This window comes from Triturus cristatus, chromosome 5_2, assembly GCF_964204655.1.
Source record: "Triturus cristatus chromosome 5_2, aTriCri1.1, whole genome shotgun sequence".
NCBI lineage: Eukaryota > Metazoa > Chordata > Amphibia > Caudata > Salamandridae > Triturus > Triturus cristatus.
In genome coordinates, this window is record NC_140588.1 from 577,470,969 (window position 1) to 577,488,115 (window position 17,147).

At 53.4% G+C, this 17,147-nt stretch overlaps 18 non-coding genes across 18 annotated transcripts; 8 read left to right on the top strand and 10 right to left on the bottom strand.

Moving 5' to 3' along the window:
- Positions 1-578: 578 nt before the first annotated feature.
- TRNAE-UUC (transfer RNA glutamic acid (anticodon UUC)) lies at positions 579-650 on the bottom strand. The gene has a single exon. It is a non-coding gene; the product is annotated as a tRNA-Glu (tRNA).
- Positions 651-893: 243 nt separating this feature from the next.
- Positions 894-976, top strand: TRNAL-UAA (transfer RNA leucine (anticodon UAA)). Its single transcript has one exon. It is a non-coding gene; the product is annotated as a tRNA-Leu (tRNA).
- A 1,834-nt stretch (positions 977-2,810) lies between these two features.
- TRNAE-UUC (transfer RNA glutamic acid (anticodon UUC)) lies at positions 2,811-2,882 on the bottom strand. Its single transcript has one exon. It is a non-coding gene; the product is annotated as a tRNA-Glu (tRNA).
- A 243-nt stretch (positions 2,883-3,125) lies between these two features.
- TRNAL-UAA (transfer RNA leucine (anticodon UAA)) lies at positions 3,126-3,208 on the top strand. The gene has a single exon. It is a non-coding gene; the product is annotated as a tRNA-Leu (tRNA).
- A 1,126-nt stretch (positions 3,209-4,334) lies between these two features.
- TRNAE-CUC (transfer RNA glutamic acid (anticodon CUC)) lies at positions 4,335-4,406 on the bottom strand. The gene has a single exon. It is a non-coding gene; the product is annotated as a tRNA-Glu (tRNA).
- Positions 4,407-5,036: 630 nt separating this feature from the next.
- On the bottom strand, positions 5,037-5,108 carry TRNAE-UUC (transfer RNA glutamic acid (anticodon UUC)). The gene has a single exon. It is a non-coding gene; the product is annotated as a tRNA-Glu (tRNA).
- Positions 5,109-5,351: 243 nt separating this feature from the next.
- On the top strand, positions 5,352-5,434 carry TRNAL-UAA (transfer RNA leucine (anticodon UAA)). Its single transcript has one exon. It is a non-coding gene; the product is annotated as a tRNA-Leu (tRNA).
- A 2,149-nt stretch (positions 5,435-7,583) lies between these two features.
- Positions 7,584-7,666, top strand: TRNAL-UAA (transfer RNA leucine (anticodon UAA)). The gene has a single exon. It is a non-coding gene; the product is annotated as a tRNA-Leu (tRNA).
- Positions 7,667-8,798: 1,132 nt separating this feature from the next.
- TRNAE-CUC (transfer RNA glutamic acid (anticodon CUC)) lies at positions 8,799-8,870 on the bottom strand. The gene has a single exon. It is a non-coding gene; the product is annotated as a tRNA-Glu (tRNA).
- A 945-nt stretch (positions 8,871-9,815) lies between these two features.
- On the top strand, positions 9,816-9,898 carry TRNAL-UAA (transfer RNA leucine (anticodon UAA)). The gene has a single exon. It is a non-coding gene; the product is annotated as a tRNA-Leu (tRNA).
- A 1,126-nt stretch (positions 9,899-11,024) lies between these two features.
- Positions 11,025-11,096, bottom strand: TRNAE-CUC (transfer RNA glutamic acid (anticodon CUC)). Its single transcript has one exon. It is a non-coding gene; the product is annotated as a tRNA-Glu (tRNA).
- A 945-nt stretch (positions 11,097-12,041) lies between these two features.
- On the top strand, positions 12,042-12,124 carry TRNAL-UAA (transfer RNA leucine (anticodon UAA)). The gene has a single exon. It is a non-coding gene; the product is annotated as a tRNA-Leu (tRNA).
- Positions 12,125-13,250: 1,126 nt separating this feature from the next.
- On the bottom strand, positions 13,251-13,322 carry TRNAE-CUC (transfer RNA glutamic acid (anticodon CUC)). The gene has a single exon. It is a non-coding gene; the product is annotated as a tRNA-Glu (tRNA).
- A 630-nt stretch (positions 13,323-13,952) lies between these two features.
- Positions 13,953-14,024, bottom strand: TRNAE-UUC (transfer RNA glutamic acid (anticodon UUC)). The gene has a single exon. It is a non-coding gene; the product is annotated as a tRNA-Glu (tRNA).
- A 243-nt stretch (positions 14,025-14,267) lies between these two features.
- On the top strand, positions 14,268-14,350 carry TRNAL-UAA (transfer RNA leucine (anticodon UAA)). Its single transcript has one exon. It is a non-coding gene; the product is annotated as a tRNA-Leu (tRNA).
- A 1,126-nt stretch (positions 14,351-15,476) lies between these two features.
- Positions 15,477-15,548, bottom strand: TRNAE-CUC (transfer RNA glutamic acid (anticodon CUC)). The gene has a single exon. It is a non-coding gene; the product is annotated as a tRNA-Glu (tRNA).
- A 630-nt stretch (positions 15,549-16,178) lies between these two features.
- On the bottom strand, positions 16,179-16,250 carry TRNAE-UUC (transfer RNA glutamic acid (anticodon UUC)). The gene has a single exon. It is a non-coding gene; the product is annotated as a tRNA-Glu (tRNA).
- A 243-nt stretch (positions 16,251-16,493) lies between these two features.
- TRNAL-UAA (transfer RNA leucine (anticodon UAA)) lies at positions 16,494-16,576 on the top strand. Its single transcript has one exon. It is a non-coding gene; the product is annotated as a tRNA-Leu (tRNA).
- Positions 16,577-17,147: the final 571 nt, after the last annotated feature.

The window sequence follows — 17,147 nt, forward strand, 5'->3', positions numbered from 1 at the left end:
CATGGGGGCTGAAAGCATATTTTATTCTACAGCGAATATGAATCAGAACTTGAAAAAACACTCATGATTCCACCAGACTGTTTGTCACTTCCAAGCACAGGCCATCCCCTCCCCCGTGCTACTGAACCGACGAATTCCTGTATAATCGGGATCCCCGGGAAATCACAAGAGGGACACCTAGTGGCCGCTGATAGCTCAAAGACAGCTGGTACACCTTCTCACACCTACCTCGTTATTCAGCTTGCTGGAAGAATACATTGCGAATGACCGATTCAAGAGTGCAAGGGAGAAGAGTGCTCCAAAGTAGATGTATACATCGCAGCCGGGTTTTCCAGCAATTTACCTTTCTGATGAGCTGGTACTGCACTTTACGCCCACATAGAGCACCTGACTGGGTGGGGGACTGCGTGCGCATGAAGGTGGCTGAGGGCAATGGGAGCAAAGCAACCTGGGACACAGGGGACCCAGCCCCTTTCCTCTGCTTTCGTCTATAGGTCGGGGTGCCTTTTTAAGGACCTTCGATTAAAAAAAGCTGAGCTGCGTGGACAAATTACGCACGTCTACGTCTTAGAGGGATCTTCCCTGACCGGGAATCGAACCCGGGCCGCGGCGGTGAAAGCGCCGAATCCTAGCCACTAGACCACCAGGGAGGAGATGCTCTTGTGAGCCTGCCTTGCTCACTTCCTTATTGTGACTAAGCTAACTCCACTGTATAGATTGCCCATAAAGTACGAGTGGGGAAAAGTTAGGTGTCACACAGTGTGTTTGTCATAAGCAATTACCTTTATCCTCCTGCAAAAGCCTTTTTACTCTGCAATCACCTCTTGCTGGACAGCCTGCGCTGGAGCAGCCAGCATGAAAAGGGAGCTGAGTAAGGCAGGGCCTAGGGTCTCACCAGGGTGGCCGAGTGGTTAAGGCGTTGGACTTAAGATCCAATGGACAGTTGTCCGCATGGGTTCGAGCCCCATCCCTGGTATGGGTTTTCAGCGGGTGTGTAGGAACTTGCAGATGCTTTTTTAAAGCATTTTCCTCTGCCCTCCTCACCCTCCCAGTGCCCTTCCTTAACAGTCCCAATTCACGTCTCAGCTGTGGGGTCTGCTGCTACTCTGCACTTAGCATGGATGCTTCCCAAAGCAATGCAGTGCCACCTACGCAGAGCCCCTGCTTAGAGAAATACACCTCCTATGTCTTTTCCCACTGAAGGGAGCAGGAGGAAGTACTTGCTTCCTGGGGAACATGGGCCTGCCACTGGAATTTGTTAACCCGCCTCTTGCGGATTTCTCCCCTTTCTTTGATTTACACCTGCAGGCTCTCCCTTGCCATCGGAGCAGGATCTGCTGATGCAGGCCCGGCAGGATCAAATGTGCAAAGGCTTGTCCCCAGGCCTCGGGAAAAAATTGAGCAGAGATTCCCGCCTCCGCCTCCGCCTCCGCCTCCTCTTGCCTTCCGAACGGGCTTCCAAACGGGCAATGCCCTGACGGGTCCCCCACGCCCCATCCTGCCCATGCCCACACCCCTGTATATGAGGGTGACCCATGTCCCTCACCCTCCATGCTCGAACGGAAGACACGTGTGTCCTGAGGGGAGCGCCAGACAGACATTTCTCCGGCCAGGCAGACCCCTGCAGCACCCGTTAGGCTCCAAAGCCTGTACATTCCCAAGATGCCACTGGTCACTATGCAAATCAGACAGCCCTGGCCACACCCTCTCCGCCGCTGGGCTCTGCTGCTTTCGGTACGTGCAGCTCAGCTTTTTCTTACCCTGAACCAGACTTCCGTTTCAGCAAAAAGGTGGGTTGCAGTGGGTCCGGGATGCCATTTGGAGACAAAGCCTGCGGCCCTGTCAAAGATGACTTCCTGCCGCACACCATGTGGTCAGAAGCCTACGAAAAGAAGCGCACCTCGGAATACAGAATCTCACTTCCTCAAGAGCCTTGCACAAGAGATTTTCCTCCCGCCGAGGAAAGCAACTCAAAGGGAACCTTGCGAAAATCAAATTAGGAGCCAGATTGCGGGATGCTAGGCAAACTGTTTGTCAGAAAAGCAAATTCATTTTGAGAAGCCCTGACCTGCGGGAAGGAAAAGCATTCAAGGGCAGAAGAAGGACTGTTTCCTGACCGGGAATCGAACCCGGGCCGCGGCGGTGAGAGCGCCGAATCCTAACCACTAGACCACCAGGGAACCCACAGCCATACAGCAAAAGTTCCTACACTGCTCTCCTAGTGACAAAGCTCATGGGGGCTGAAAGCATATTTTATTCTACAGCGAATATGAATCAGAACTTGAAAAAACACTCATGATTCCACCAGACTGTTTGTCACTTCCAAGCACAGGCCATCCCCTCCCCCGTGCCACTGAACCGACGAATTCCTGTACAATCGGGATCCCCGGGAAATCACAAGAGGGACACCTAGTGGCCGCTGATAGCTCAAAGACAGCTGGTACACCTTCTCACACCTACCTCGTTATTCAGCTTGCTGGAAGAATACATTGCGAATGACCGATTCAAGAGTGCAAGGGAGAAGAGTGCTCCAAAGTAGATGTATACATCGCAGCCGGGTTTTCCAGCAATTTACCTTTCTGATGAGCTGGTACTGCACTTTACGCCCACATAGAGCACCTGACTGGGTGGGGGACTGCGTGTGCATGAAGGTGGCTGAGGGCAATGGGAGCAAAGCAACCTGGGACACAGGGGACCCAGCCCCTTTCCTCTGCTTTCGTCTATAGGTCGGGGTGCCTTTTTAAGGACCTTCGATTAAAAAAAGCTGAGCTGCGTGGACAAATTACGCACGTCTACGTCTTAGAGGGATCTTCCCTGACCGGGAATCGAACCCGGGCCGCGGCGGTGAAAGCGCCGAATCCTAGCCACTAGACCACCAGGGAGGAGATGCTCTTGTGAGCCTGCCTTGCTCACTTCCTTATTGTGACTAAGCTAACTCCACTGTATAGATTGCCCATAAAGTACGAGTGGGGAAAAGTTAGGTGTCACACAGTGTGTTTGTCATAAGCAATTACCTTTATCCTCCTGCAAAAGCCTTTTTACTCTGCAATCACCTCTTGCTGGACAGCCTGCGCTGGAGCAGCCAGCATGAAAAGGGAGCTGAGTAAGGCAGGGCCTAGGGTCTCACCAGGGTGGCCGAGTGGTTAAGGCGTTGGACTTAAGATCCAATGGACAGTTGTCCGCATGGGTTCGAGCCCCATCCCTGGTATGGGTTTTCAGCGGGTGTGTAGGAACTTGCAGATGCTTTTTTAAAGCATTTTCCTCTGCCCTCCTCACCCTCCCAGTGCCCTTCCTTAACAGTCCCAATTCACGTCTCAGCTGTGGGGTCTGCTGCTACTCTGCACTTAGCATGGATGCTTCCCAAAGCAATGCAGTGCCACCTACGCAGAGCCCCTGCTTAGAGAAATACACCTCCTATGTCTTTTCCCACTGAAGGGAGCAGGAGGAAGTACTTGCTTCCTGGGGAACATGGGCCTGCCACTGGAATTTGTTAACCCGCCTCTTGCGGATTTCTCCCCTTTCTTTGATTTACACCTGCAGGCTCTCCCTTGCCATCGGAGCAGGATCTGCTGATGCAGGCCCGGCTGGATCAAATGTGCAAAGGCTTGTCCCCAGGCCTCGGGAAAAAATTGAGCAGAGATTCCCGCCTCCGCCTCCGCCTCCTCTTGCCTTCCGAACGGGCTTCCAAACGGGCAATGCCCTGACGGGTACCCCACGCCCCACCCTGCCCATGCCCACACCCCTGTATATGAGGGTGACCCATGTCCCTCACCCTCCATGCTCGAACGGAAGACACGTGTGTCCTGAGGGGAGCGCCAGACAGGCATTTCTCCGGCCAGGCAGACCCCTGCAGCACCCGTTAGGCTCCAAAGCCTGTACATTCCCAAGATGCCACTGGTCACTATGCAAATCAGACAGCCCTGGCCACACCCTCTCCGCCGCTGGGCTCTGCTGCTTTCGGTACGTGCAGCTCAGCTTTTTCTTACCCTGAACCAGACTTCCGTTTCAGCAAAAAGGTGGGTTGCAGTGGGTCCGGGATGCCATTTGGAGACAAAGCCTGCGGCCCTGTCAAAGATGACTTCCTGCCGCACACCATGTGGTCAGAAGCCTACGAAAAGAAGCGCACCTCGGAATACAGAATCTCACTTCCTCAAGAGCCTTGCACAAGAGATTTTCCTCCCGCCGAGGAAAGCAACTCAAAGGGAACCTTGCGAAAATCAAATTAGGAGCCAGATTGCGGGATGCTAGGCAAACTGTTTGTCAGAAAAGCAAATTCATTTTGAGAAGCCCTGACCTGCGGGAAGGAAAAGCATTCAAGGGCAGAAGAAGGACTGTTCCCTGACCGGGAATCGAACCCGGGCCGCGGCGGTGAGAGCGCCGAATCCTAACCACTAGACCACCAGGGAACCCACAGCTATACAGCAAAAGTTCCTACACTGCTCTCCTAGTGACAAAGCTCATGGGGGCTGAAAGCATATTTTATTCTACAGCGAATATGAATCAGAACTTGAAAAAACACTCATGATTCCACCAGACTGTTTGTCACTTCCAAGCACAGGCCATCCCCTCCCCCGTGCTACTGAACCGACGAATTCCTGTATAATCGGGATCCCCGGGAAATCACAAGAGGGACACCTAGTGGCCGCTGATAGCTCAAAGACAGCTGGTACACCTTCTCACACCTACCTCGTTATTCAGCTTGCTGGAAGAATACATTGCGAATGACCGATTCAAGAGTGCAAGGGAGAAGAGTGCTCCAAAGTAGATGTATACATCGCAGCCGGGTTTTCCAGCAATTTACCTTTCTGATGAGCTGGTACTGCACTTTACGCCCACATAGAGCACCTGACTGGGTGGGGGACTGCGTGCGCATGAAGGTGGCTGAGGGCAATGGGAGCAAAGCAACCTGGGACACAGGGGACCCAGCCCCTTTCCTCTGCTTTCGTCTATAGGTCGGGGTGCCTTTTTAAGGACCTTCGATTAAAAAAAGCTGAGCTGCGTGGACAAATTACGCACGTCTACGTCTTAGAGGGATCTTCCCTGACCGGGAATCGAACCCGGGCCGCGGCGGTGAAAGCGCCGAATCCTAGCCACTAGACCACCAGGGAGGAGATGCTCTTGTGAGCCTGCCTTGCTCACTTCCTTATTGTGACTAAGCTAACTCCACTGTATAGATTGCCCATAAAGTACGAGTGGGGAAAAGTTAGGTGTCACACAGTGTGTTTGTCATAAGCAATTACCTTTATCCTCCTGCAAAAGCCTTTTTACTCTGCAATCACCTCTTGCTGGACAGCCTGCGCTGGAGCAGCCAGCATGAAAAGGGAGCTGAGTAAGGCAGGGCCTAGGGTCTCACCAGGGTGGCCGAGTGGTTAAGGCGTTGGACTTAAGATCCAATGGACAGTTGTCCGCATGGGTTCGAGCCCCATCCCTGGTATGGGTTTTCAGCGGGTGTGTAGGAACTTGCAGATGCTTTTTTAAAGCATTTTCCTCTGCCCTCCTCACCCTCCCAGTGCCCTTCCTTAACAGTCCCAATTCACGTCTCAGCTGTGGGGTCTGCTGCTACTCTGCACTTAGCATGGATGCTTCCCAAAGCAATGCAGTGCCACCTACGCAGAGCCCCTGCTTAGAGAAATACACCTCCTATGTCTTTTCCCACTGAAGGGAGCAGGAGGAAGTACTTGCTTCCTGGGGAACATGGGCCTGCCACTGGAATTTGTTAACCCGCCTCTTGCGGATTTCTCCCCTTTCTTTGATTTACACCTGCAGGCTCTCCCTTGCCATCGGAGCAGGATCTGCTGATGCAGGCCCGGCAGGATCAAATGTGCAAAGGCTTGTCCCCAGGCCTCGGGAAAAAATTGAGCAGAGATTCCCGCCTCCGCCTCCGCCTCCGCCTCCTCTTGCCTTCCGAACGGGCTTCCAAACGGGCAATGCCCTGACGGGTCCCCCACGCCCCATCCTGCCCATGCCCACACCCCTGTATATGAGGGTGACCCATGTCCCTCACCCTCCATGCTCGAACGGAAGACACGTGTGTCCTGAGGGGAGCGCCAGACAGGCATTTCTCCGGCCAGGCAGACCCCTGCAGCACCCGTTAGGCTCCAAAGCCTGTACATTCCCAAGATGCCACTGGTCACTATGCAAATCAGACAGCCCTGGCCACACCCTCTCCGCCGCTGGGCTCTGCTGCTTTCGGTACGTGCAGCTCAGCTTTTTCTTACCCTGAACCAGACTTCCGTTTCAGCAAAAAGGTGGGTTGCAGTGGGTCCGGGATGCCATTTGGAGACAAAGCCTGCGGCCCTGTCAAAGATGACTTCCTGCCGCACACCATGTGGTCAGAAGCCTACGAAAAGAAGCGCACCTCGGAATACAGAATCTCACTTCCTCAAGAGCCTTGCACAAGAGATTTTCCTCCCGCCGAGGAAAGCAACTCAAAGGGAACCTTGCGAAAATCAAATTAGGAGCCAGATTGCGGGATGCTAGGCAAACTGTTTGTCAGAAAAGCAAATTCATTTTGAGAAGCCCTGACCTGCGGGAAGGAAAAGCATTCAAGGGCAGAAGAAGGACTGTTCCCTGACCGGGAATCGAACCCGGGCCGTGGCGGTGAGAGCGCCGAATCCTAACCACTAGACCACCAGGGAACCCACAGCCATACAGCAAAAGTTCCTACACTGCTCTCCTAGTGACAAAGCTCATGGGGGCTGAAAGCATATTTTATTCTACAGCGAATATGAATCAGAACTTGAAAAAACACTCATGATTCCACCAGACTGTTTGTCACTTCCAAGCACAGGCCATCCCCTCCCCCGTGCTACTGAACCGACGAATTCCTGTACAATCGGGATCCCCGGGAAATCACAAGAGGGACACCTAGTGGCCGCTGATAGCTCAAAGACAGCTGGTACACCTTCTCACACCTACCTCGTTATTCAGCTTGCTGGAAGAATACATTGCGAATGACCGATTCAAGAGTGCAAGGGAGAAGAGTGCTCCAAAGTAGATGTATACATCGCAGCCGGGTTTTCCAGCAATTTACCTTTCTGATGAGCTGGTACTGCACTTTACGCCCACATAGAGCACCTGACTGGGTGGGGGACTGCGTGCGCATGAAGGTGGCTGAGGGCAATGGGAGCAAAGCAACCTGGGACACAGGGGACCCAGCCCCTTTCCTCTGCTTTCGTCTATAGGTCGGGGTGCCTTTTTAAGGACCTTCGATTAAAAAAAGCTGAGCTGCGTGGACAAATTACACACGTCTACGTCTTAGAGGGATCTTCCCTGACCGGGAATCGAACCCGGGCCGCGGCAGTGAAAGCGCCGAATCCTAGCCACTAGACCACCAGGGAGGAGATGCTCTTGTGAGCCTGCCTTGCTCACTTCCTTATTGTGACTAAGCTAACTCCACTGTATAGATTGCCCATAAAGTACGAGTGGGGAAAAGTTAGGTGTCACACAGTGTGTTTGTCATAAGCAATTACCTTTATCCTCCTGCAAAAGCCTTTTTACTCTGCAATCACCTCTTGCTGGACAGCCTGCGCTGGAGCAGCCAGCATGAAAAGGGAGCTGAGTAAGGCAGGGCCTAGGGTCTCACCAGGGTGGCCGAGTGGTTAAGGCGTTGGACTTAAGATCCAATGGACAGTTGTCCGCATGGGTTCGAGCCCCATCCCTGGTATGGGTTTTCAGCGGGTGTGTAGGAACTTGCAGATGCTTTTTTAAAGCATTTTCCTCTGCCCTCCTCACCCTCCCAGTGCCCTTCCTTAACAGTCCCAATTCACGTCTCAGCTGTGGGGTCTGCTGCTACTCTGCACTTAGCATGGATGCTTCCCAAAGCAATGCAGTGCCACCTACGCAGAGCCCCTGCTTAGAGAAATACACCTCCTATGTCTTTTCCCACTGAAGGGAGCAGGAGGAAGTACTTGCTTCCTGGGGAACATGGGCCTGCCACTGGAATTTGTTAACCCGCCTCTTGCGGATTTCTCCCCTTTCTTTGATTTACACCTGCAGGCTCTCCCTTGCCATCGGAGCAGGATCTGCTGATGCAGGCCCGGCAGGATCAAATGTGCAAAGGCTTGTCCCCAGGCCTCGGGAAAAAATTGAGCAGAGATTCCCGCCTCCGCCTCCGCCTCCGCCTCCTCTTGCCTTCCGAACGGGCTTCCAAACGGGCAATGCCCTGACGGGTCCCCCACGCCCCATCCTGCCCATGCCCACACCCCTGTATATGAGGGTGACCCATGTCCCTCACCCTCCATGCTCGAACGGAAGACACGTGTGTCCTGAGGGGAGCGCCAGACAGGCATTTCTCCGGCCAGGCAGACCCCTGCAGCACCCGTTAGGCTCCAAAGCCTGTACATTCCCAAGATGCCACTGGTCACTATGCAAATCAGACAGCCCTGGCCACACCCTCTCCGCCGCTGGGCTCTGCTGCTTTCGGTACGTGCAGCTCAGCTTTTTCTTACCCTGAACCAGACTTCCGTTTCAGCAAAAAGGTGGGTTGCAGTGGGTCCGGGATGCCATTTGGAGACAAAGCCTGCGGCCCTGTCAAAGATGACTTCCTGCCGCACACCATGTGGTCAGAAGCCTACGAAAAGAAGCGCACCTCGGAATACAGAATCTCACTTCCTCAAGAGCCTTGCACAAGAGATTTTCCTCCCGCCGAGGAAAGCAACTCAAAGGGAACCTTGCGAAAATCAAATTAGGAGCCAGATTGCGGGATGCTAGGCAAACTGTTTGTCAGAAAAGCAAATTCATTTTGAGAAGCCCTGACCTGCGGGAAGGAAAAGCATTCAAGGGCAGAAGAAGGACTGTTCCCTGACCGGGAATCGAACCCGGGCCGCGGCGGTGAGAGCGCCGAATCCTAACCACTAGACCACCAGGGAACCCACAGCCATACAGCAAAAGTTCCTACACTGCTCTCCTAGTGACAAAGCTCATGGGGGCTGAAAGCATATTTTATTCTACAGCGAATATGAATCAGAACTTGAAAAAACACTCATGATTCCACCAGACTGTTTGTCACTTCCAAGCACAGGCCATCCCCTCCCCCGTGCTACTGAACCGACGAATTCCTGTACAATCGGGATCCCCGGGAAATCACAAGAGGGACACCTAGTGGCCGCTGATAGCTCAAAGACAGCTGGTACACCTTCTCACACCTACCTCGTTATTCAGCTTGCTGGAAGAATACATTGCGAATGACCGATTCAAGAGTGCAAGGGAGAAGAGTGCTCCAAAGTAGATGTATACATCGCAGCCGGGTTTTCCAGCAATTTACCTTTCTGATGAGCTGGTACTGCACTTTACGCCCACATAGAGCACCTGACTGGGTGGGGGACTGCGTGCGCATGAAGGTGGCTGAGGGCAATGGGAGCAAAGCAACCTGGGACACAGGGGACCCAGCCCCTTTCCTCTGCTTTCGTCTATAGGTCGGGGTGCCTTTTTAAGGACCTTCGATTAAAAAAAGCTGAGCTGCGTGGACAAATTACACACGTCTACGTCTTAGAGGGATCTTCCCTGACCGGGAATCGAACCCGGGCCGCGGCAGTGAAAGCGCCGAATCCTAGCCACTAGACCACCAGGGAGGAGATGCTTTTGTGAGCCTGCCTTGCTCACTTCCTTATTGTGACTAAGCTAACTCCACTGTATAGATTGCCCATAAAGTACGAGTGGGGAAAAGTTAGGTGTCACACAGTGTGTTTGTCATAAGCAATTACCTTTATCCTCCTGCAAAAGCCTTTTTACTCTGCAATCACCTCTTGCTGGACAGCCTGCGCTGGAGCAGCCAGCATGAAAAGGGAGCTGAGTAAGGCAGGGCCTAGGGTCTCACCAGGGTGGCCGAGTGGTTAAGGCGTTGGACTTAAGATCCAATGGACAGTTGTCCGCATGGGTTCGAGCCCCATCCCTGGTATGGGTTTTCAGCGGGTGTGTAGGAACTTGCAGATGCTTTTTTAAAGCATTTTCCTCTGCCCTCCTCACCCTCCCAGTGCCCTTCCTTAACAGTCCCAATTCACGTCTCAGCTGTGGGGTCTGCTGCTACTCTGCACTTAGCATGGATGCTTCCCAAAGCAATGCAGTGCCACCTACGCAGAGCCCCTGCTTAGAGAAATACACCTCCTATGTCTTTTCCCACTGAAGGGAGCAGGAGGAAGTACTTGCTTCCTGGGGAACATGGGCCTGCCACTGGAATTTGTTAACCCGCCTCTTGCGGATTTCTCCCCTTTCTTTGATTTACACCTGCAGGCTCTCCATTGCCATCGGAGCAGGATCTGCTGATGCAGGCCCGGCTGGATCAAATGTGCAAAGGCTTGTCCCCAGGCCTCGGGAAAAAATTGAGCAGAGATTCCCGCCTCCGCCTCCGCCTCCTCTTGCCTTCCGAACGGGCTTCCAAACGGGCAATGCCCTGACGGGTCCCCCACGCCCCATCCTGCCCATGCCCACACCCCTGTATATGAGGGTGACCCATGTCCCTCACCCTCCATGCTCGAACGGAAGACACGTGTGTCCTGAGGGGAGCGCCAGACAGGCATTTCTCCGGCCAGGCAGACCCCTGCAGCACCCGTTAGGCTCCAAAGCCTGTACATTCCCAAGATGCCACTGGTCACTATGCAAATCAGACAGCCCTGGCCACACCCTCTCCGCCGCTGGGCTCTGCTGCTTTCGGTACGTGCAGCTCAGCTTTTTCTTACCCTGAACCAGACTTCCGTTTCAGCAAAAAGGTGGGTTGCAGTGGGTCCGGGATGCCATTTGGAGACAAAGCCTGCGGCCCTGTCAAAGATGACTTCCTGCCGCACACCATGTGGTCAGAAGCCTACGAAAAGAAGCGCACCTCGGAATACAGAATCTCACTTCCTCAAGAGCCTTGCACAAGAGATTTTCCTCCCGCCGAGGAAAACAACTCAAAGGGAACCTTGCGAAAATCAAATTAGGAGCCAGATTGCGGGATGCTAGGCAAACTGTTTGTCAGAAAAGCAAATTCATTTTGAGAAGCCCTGACCTGCGGGAAGGAAAAGCATTCAAGGGCAGAAGAAGGACTGTTCCCTGACCGGGAATCGAACCCGGGCCGCGGCGGTGAGAGCGCCGAATCCTAACCACTAGACCACCAGGGAACCCACAGCCATACAGCAAAAGTTCCTACACTGCTCTCCTAGTGACAAAGCTCATGGGGGCTGAAAGCATATTTTATTCTACAGCGAATATGAATCAGAACTTGAAAAAACACTCATGATTCCACCAGACTGTTTGTCACTTCCAAGCACAGGCCATCCCCTCCCCCGTGCTACTGAACCGACGAATTCCTGTACAATCGGGATCCCCGGGAAATCACAAGAGGGACACCTAGTGGCCGCTGATAGCTCAAAGACAGCTGGTACACCTTCTCACACCTACCTCGTTATTCAGCTTGCTGGAAGAATACATTGCGAATGACCGATTCAAGAGTGCAAGGGAGAAGAGTGCTCCAAAGTAGATGTATACATCGCAGCCGGGTTTTCCAGCAATTTACCTTTCTGATGAGCTGGTACTGCACTTTACGCCCACATAGAGCACCTGACTGGGTGGGGGACTGCGTGCGCATGAAGGTGGCTGAGGGCAATGGGAGCAAAGCAACCTGGGACACAGGGGACCCAGCCCCTTTCCTCTGCTTTCGTCTATAGGTCGGGGTGCCTTTTTAAGGACCTTCGATTAAAAAAAGCTGAGCTGCGTGGACAAATTACACACGTCTACGTCTTAGAGGGATCTTCCCTGACCGGGAATCGAACCCGGGCCGCGGCAGTGAAAGCGCCGAATCCTAGCCACTAGACCACCAGGGAGGAGATGCTCTTGTGAGCCTGCCTTGCTCACTTCCTTATTGTGACTAAGCTAACTCCACTGTATAGATTGCCCATAAAGTACGAGTGGGGAAAAGTTAGGTGTCACACAGTGTGTTTGTCATAAGCAATTACCTTTATCCTCCTGCAAAAGCCTTTTTACTCTGCAATCACCTCTTGCTGGACAGCCTGCGCTGGAGCAGCCAGCATGAAAAGGGAGCTGAGTAAGGCAGGGCCTAGGGTCTCACCAGGGTGGCCGAGTGGTTAAGGCGTTGGACTTAAGATCCAATGGACAGTTGTCCGCATGGGTTCGAGCCCCATCCCTGGTATGGGTTTTCAGCGGGTGTGTAGGAACTTGCAGATGCTTTTTTAAAGCATTTTCCTCTGCCCTCCTCACCCTCCCAGTGCCCTTCCTTAACAGTCCCAATTCACGTCTCAGCTGTGGGGTCTGCTGCTACTCTGCACTTAGCATGGATGCTTCCCAAAGCAATGCAGTGCCACCTACGCAGAGCCCCTGCTTAGAGAAATACACCTCCTATGTCTTTTCCCACTGAAGGGAGCAGGAGGAAGTACTTGCTTCCTGGGGAACATGGGCCTGCCACTGGAATTTGTTAACCCGCCTCTTGCGGATTTCTCCCCTTTCTTTGATTTACACCTGCAGGCTCTCCATTGCCATCGGAGCAGGATCTGCTGATGCAGGCCCGGCTGGATCAAATGTGCAAAGGCTTGTCCCCAGGCCTCGGGAAAAAATTGAGCAGAGATTCCCGCCTCCGCCTCCGCCTCCTCTTGCCTTCCGAACGGGCTTCCAAACGGGCAATGCCCTGACGGGTCCCCCACGCCCCATCCTGCCCATGCCCACACCCCTGTATATGAGGGTGACCCATGTCCCTCACCCTCCATGCTCGAACGGAAGACACGTGTGTCCTGAGGGGAGCGCCAGACAGGCATTTCTCCGGCCAGGCAGACCCCTGCAGCACCCGTTAGGCTCCAAAGCCTGTACATTCCCAAGATGCCACTGGTCACTATGCAAATCAGACAGCCCTGGCCACACCCTCTCCGCCGCTGGGCTCTGCTGCTTTCGGTACGTGCAGCTCAGCTTTTTCTTACCCTGAACCAGACTTCCGTTTCAGCAAAAAGGTGGGTTGCAGTGGGTCCGGGATGCCATTTGGAGACAAAGCCTGCGGCCCTGTCAAAGATGACTTCCTGCCGCACACCATGTGGTCAGAAGCCTACGAAAAGAAGCGCACCTCGGAATACAGAATCTCACTTCCTCAAGAGCCTTGCACAAGAGATTTTCCTCCCGCCGAGGAAAGCAACTCAAAGGGAACCTTGCGAAAATCAAATTAGGAGCCAGATTGCGGGATGCTAGGCAAACTGTTTGTCAGAAAAGCAAATTCATTTTGAGAAGCCCTGACCTGCGGGAAGGAAAAGCATTCAAGGGCAGAAGAAGGACTGTTCCCTGACCGGGAATCGAACCCGGGCCGCGGCGGTGAGAGCGCCGAATCCTAACCACTAGACCACCAGGGAACCCACAGCTATACAGCAAAAGTTCCTACACTGCTCTCCTAGTGACAAAGCTCATGGGGGCTGAAAGCATATTTTATTCTACAGCGAATATGAATCAGAACTTGAAAAAACACTCATGATTCCACCAGACTGTTTGTCACTTCCAAGCACAGGCCATCCCCTCCCCCGTGCTACTGAACCGACGAATTCCTGTACAATCGGGATCCCCGGGAAATCACAAGAGGGACACCTAGTGGCCGCTGATAGCTCAAAGACAGCTGGTACACCTTCTCACACCTACCTCGTTATTCAGCTTGCTGGAAGAATACATTGCGAATGACCGATTCAAGAGTGCAAGGGAGAAGAGTGCTCCAAAGTAGATGTATACATCGCAGCCGGGTTTTCCAGCAATTTACCTTTCTGATGAGCTGGTACTGCACTTTACGCCCACATAGAGCACCTGACTGGGTGGGGGACTGCGTGCGCATGAAGGTGGCTGAGGGCAATGGGAGCAAAGCAACCTGGGACACAGGGGACCCAGCCCCTTTCCTCTGCTTTCGTCTATAGGTCGGGGTGCCTTTTTAAGGACCTTCGATTAAAAAAAGCTGAGCTGCGTGGACAAATTACGCACGTCTACGTCTTAGAGGGATCTTCCCTGACCGGGAATCGAACCCGGGCCGCGGCGGTGAAAGCGCCGAATCCTAGCCACTAGACCACCAGGGAGGAGATGCTCTTGTGAGCCTGCCTTGCTCACTTCCTTATTGTGACTAAGCTAACTCCACTGTATAGATTGCCCATAAAGTACGAGTGGGGAAAAGTTAGGTGTCACACAGTGTGTTTGTCATAAGCAATTACCTTTATCCTCCTGCAAAAGCCTTTTTACTCTGCAATCACCTCTTGCTGGACAGCCTGCGCTGGAGCAGCCAGCATGAAAAGGGAGCTGAGTAAGGCAGGGCCTAGGGTCTCACCAGGGTGGCCGAGTGGTTAAGGCGTTGGACTTAAGATCCAATGGACAGTTGTCCGCATGGGTTCGAGCCCCATCCCTGGTATGGGTTTTCAGCGGGTGTGTAGGAACTTGCAGATGCTTTTTTAAAGCATTTTCCTCTGCCCTCCTCACCCTCCCAGTGCCCTTCCTTAACAGTCCCAATTCACGTCTCAGCTGTGGGGTCTGCTGCTACTCTGCACTTAGCATGGATGCTTCCCAAAGCAATGCAGTGCCACCTACGCAGAGCCCCTGCTTAGAGAAATACACCTCCTATGTCTTTTCCCACTGAAGGGAGCAGGAGGAAGTACTTGCTTCCTGGGGAACATGGGCCTGCCACTGGAATTTGTTAACCCGCCTCTTGCGGATTTCTCCCCTTTCTTTGATTTACACCTGCAGGCTCTCCCTTGCCATCGGAGCAGGATCTGCTGATGCAGGCCCGGCTGGATCAAATGTGCAAAGGCTTGTCCCCAGGCCTCGGGAAAAAATTGAGCAGAGATTCCCGCCTCCGCCTCCGCCTCCTCTTGCCTTCCGAACGGGCTTCCAAACGGGCAATGCCCTGACGGGTCCCCCACGCCCCATCCTGCCCATGCCCACACCCCTGTATATGAGGGTGACCCATGTCCCTCACCCTCCATGCTCGAACGGAAGACACGTGTGTCCTGAGGGGAGCGCCAGACAGGCATTTCTCCGGCCAGGCAGACCCCTGCAGCACCCGTTAGGCTCCAAAGCCTGTACATTCCCAAGATGCCACTGGTCACTATGCAAATCAGACAGCCCTGGCCACACCCTCTCCGCCGCTGGGCTCTGCTGCTTTCGGTACGTGCAGCTCAGCTTTTTCTTACCCTGAACCAGACTTCCGTTTCAGCAAAAAGGTGGGTTGCAGTGGGTCCGGGATGCCATTTGGAGACAAAGCCTGCGGCCCTGTCAAAGATGACTTCCTGCCGCACACCATGTGGTCAGAAGCCTACGAAAAGAAGCGCACCTCGGAATACAGAATCTCACTTCCTCAAGAGCCTTGCACAAGAGATTTTCCTCCCGCCGAGGAAAGCAACTCAAAGGGAACCTTGCGAAAATCAAATTAGGAGCCAGATTGCGGGATGCTAGGCAAACTGTTTGTCAGAAAAGCAAATTCATTTTGAGAAGCCCTGACCTGCGGGAAGGAAAAGCATTCAAGGGCAGAAGAAGGACTGTTCCCTGACCGGGAATCGAACCCGGGCCGCGGCGGTGAGAGCGCCGAATCCTAACCACTAGACCACCAGGGAACCCACAGCTATACAGCAAAAGTTCCTACACTGCTCTCCTAGTGACAAAGCTCATGGGGGCTGAAAGCATATTTTATTCTACAGCGAATATGAATCAGAACTTGAAAAAACACTCATGATTCCACCAGACTGTTTGTCACTTCCAAGCACAGGCCATCCCCTCCCCCGTGCTACTGAACCGACGAATTCCTGTACAATCGGGATCCCCGGGAAATCACAAGAGGGACACCTAGTGGCCGCTGATAGCTCAAAGACAGCTGGTACACCTTCTCACACCTACCTCGTTATTCAGCTTGCTGGAAGAATACATTGCGAATGACCGATTCAAGAGTGCAAGGGAGAAGAGTGCTCCAAAGTAGATGTATACATCGCAGCCGGGTTTTCCAGCAATTTACCTTTCTGATGAGCTGGTACTGCACTTTACGCCCACATAGAGCACCTGACTGGGTGGGGGACTGCGTGCGCATGAAGGTGGCTGAGGGCAATGGGAGCAAAGCAACCTGGGACACAGGGGACCCAGCCCCTTTCCTCTGCTTTCGTCTATAGGTCGGGGTGCCTTTTTAAGGACCTTCGATTAAAAAAAGCTGAGCTGCGTGGACAAATTACGCACGTCTACGTCTTAGAGGGATCTTCCCTGACCGGGAATCGAACCCGGGCCGCGGCGGTGAAAGCGCCGAATCCTAGCCACTAGACCACCAGGGAGGAGATGCTCTTGTGAGCCTGCCTTGCTCACTTCCTTATTGTGACTAAGCTAACTCCACTGTATAGATTGCCCATAAAGTACGAGTGGGGAAAAGTTAGGTGTCACACAGTGTGTTTGTCATAAGCAATTACCTTTATCCTCCTGCAAAAGCCTTTTTACTCTGCAATCACCTCTTGCTGGACAGCCTGCGCTGGAGCAGCCAGCATGAAAAGGGAGCTGAGTAAGGCAGGGCCTAGGGTCTCACCAGGGTGGCCGAGTGGTTAAGGCGTTGGACTTAAGATCCAATGGACAGTTGTCCGCATGGGTTCGAGCCCCATCCCTGGTATGGGTTTTCAGCGGGTGTGTAGGAACTTGCAGATGCTTTTTTAAAGCATTTTCCTCTGCCCTCCTCACCCTCCCAGTGCCCTTCCTTAACAGTCCCAATTCACGTCTCAGCTGTGGGGTCTGCTGCTACTCTGCACTTAGCATGGATGCTTCCCAAAGCAATGCAGTGCCACCTACGCAGAGCCCCTGCTTAGAGAAATACACCTCCTATGTCTTTTCCCACTGAAGGGAGCAGGAGGAAGTACTTGCTTCCTGGGGAACATGGGCCTGCCACTGGAATTTGTTAACCCGCCTCTTGCGGATTTCTCCCCTTTCTTTGATTTACACCTGCAGGCTCTCCCTTGCCATCGGAGCAGGATCTGCTGATGCAGGCCCGGCTGGATCAAATGTGCAAAGGCTTGTCCCCAGGCCTCGGGAAAAAATTGAGCAGAGATTCCCGCCTCCGCCTCCGCCTCCGCCTCCTCTTGCCTTCCGAACGGGCTTCCAAACGGGCAATGCCCTGACGGGTCCCCCACGCCCCATCCTGCCCATGCCCACACCCCTGTATATGAGGGTGACCCATGTCCCTCACC